The sequence below is a fragment of the Parasteatoda tepidariorum genome, chromosome 6 (assembly GCF_982258835.1).
Source record: "Parasteatoda tepidariorum strain Cologne lab strain chromosome 6, Ptep-v5.0, whole genome shotgun sequence".
In the NCBI taxonomy this organism is placed as follows: domain Eukaryota; kingdom Metazoa; phylum Arthropoda; class Arachnida; order Araneae; family Theridiidae; genus Parasteatoda; species Parasteatoda tepidariorum.
The window spans coordinates 83,235,500-83,237,700 of record NC_141760.1 but is presented as its reverse complement, the minus strand read 5'-3'; positions in this window follow the sequence as shown (position 1 = coordinate 83,237,700).

The following is a 2,201-nucleotide window of genomic DNA, read 5'->3' as shown; positions in this document are numbered from 1 at the left end:
GTTTGGTTAACAATCAAATATTTTTCAATATATAAAACAATAATTTATAAAATATTTCTGTATTTTGACATCTACCTTTTATTTTGAATTGAGATTTAAACTTCACTAAATATTTAATATATAAGTATATTCTTTTTTTTGGAAACTCCCAACATTGCATCCTAAATAAATATTTAATAATAAACAGAAAAAGGAAATCAAAATTTAAAAAAAAAAATAGTACTAAGATATAATTGATGTGTGCAAAAACTTTTTCTTTGTGTTAATTTAGTTTACAGAAATTTTAAATACTAAAAGCATATCAATTTATTTTATTAAATTTTTATTATGTAAATTTAAAAAAATTATAAATTAAAAATTAATTACTGACTTTTTATCAGATAAGCAAAAAATGTCTTTAAATCTGAAATAAAGGGCAATTTATTACTATTTTGCATCATTACATTGCCATTTAGATATATTTTCTACTCAAAGATTCTTCTAACCTAAAAGAAAAGGCTAATTACTTCAGTTCTATTTTTTTAAAAAATCTATCAATAATTTAAAGTCATGAAGTCTGGAACACAAATTTATTTTACCAGTTATAACTCATCTCCCTAACTGCAAGTTCTTCTAAATCCAACTTGATGTTTGTTTTAATTTTAAATCCTTTTTAGTTTATTTAGTGTAATGTGCTATAATTTGAAAAGTTACAAAAGACTCAAATATAAAGAGCTTACTCCTTATATAAAGAGCTTACTTATAATTCAATGTTAAATTCTCAAAGTAAAAATATCAACATTGCTAACATACAATTATTCTCTTTCTCTACATGATATTGTTTGTATTTGAAATCAAACGTAAAAACTTTTTTTTAATTATAAAATGGGAGGACTTTATTATAGTCAAAGTTTATGAAATTAATATATTTGAATTTTGATATGACAACAGGCGTTATAACGTGAAGTCACTATATCATGGAGACATAAAACTAGGAGCTTTGTGTCTTACCTGTGATTCAGAAATGCTGGACTTATTTTGAGAAAAACATGCCATATATTAAAAACAATTATGAAACTGATAGAATAATTGACATTAACATAGTTTTTTTTTTTTTTTTTACTTCAAAGTGCAAGCATAAAATTTTTTCAAATAGTATATTTTAATATCACACATAACTTTTATAAAATCATTCATGATTTTTCTGTCACAGAAACTATTGTGTGAAATTCGAACACTTTGTTTTCCTATCTTCAGAATTGCGATTTTTAGTTATTAAAAGCTGTCAACTAGAATATTGATGATGAAAATTTAATATATTTCAAATGAATATTTAATATATTTTTAGGCCATTTATTTTGTCAACTTAAACAACGTAAAAAAGGGACTTTTTTTTTTGCATATCCAAACAAGATACAATTACAGTTGTAAAATCAATTTCTAATAAAAAAATTATTAATACTCCATTTTTTCCAAAAAATTTGTTCTGAAAATCCAAATAAAAGACCAAACTATTTGATTGCTTAAAAAAACTGATAAAAGAATAGAAAAAATAATTACTCATTTCTAACAATGTTCTACCAGTGAAAAAAAACAGTAAAAGCAAAAATTCATCTTGCAAATCAGTAAAAAACGCACCATTTTTACTGTTCCAATCATTTTTTTTATTTCCAATGAGCTCCACAATCGGTCTTGCTGATGAGCAGACCTAGTGCGTTCTCCAGAGGTGGTATCCACTCTTTCAGGACCACCACAATGGGTGAGATACCATTGGTCATGTTAATTTGGACGTCTAGTTTCTGCGACACTAGATGGCAGCACCGAGACTATTTGGATGCTAAAGTGCACTAGGAATTTAATTTTGCCGGAAATGCCAAGAGCCAATGAGGCACTCCAGGGATCTTTTACATGCGGCAATATCATACGACATGGCCACTGAAGATTTTCTGCATCCTGAAAATCCGATGTCTGGGCCAGGGATCGAAGCCACAGACTTGGGCTCAGAAGGCGGACGACAAGCCACACAGCCACATGTTCCAATCATACCTATCAAAATTAATATTACATGGTTACTTTTGTTTTTCAATGCATGATGCTTTCTTTTTTGATGGAGATACTTGCCAAACTAGATTTTATTAAATTTAAAAATATGCTTTTTTTCAAAAGTTCTAAATTATTTTTCTTAAATAGTAACAAAAATTGAATGTTAGTGTCACATATTT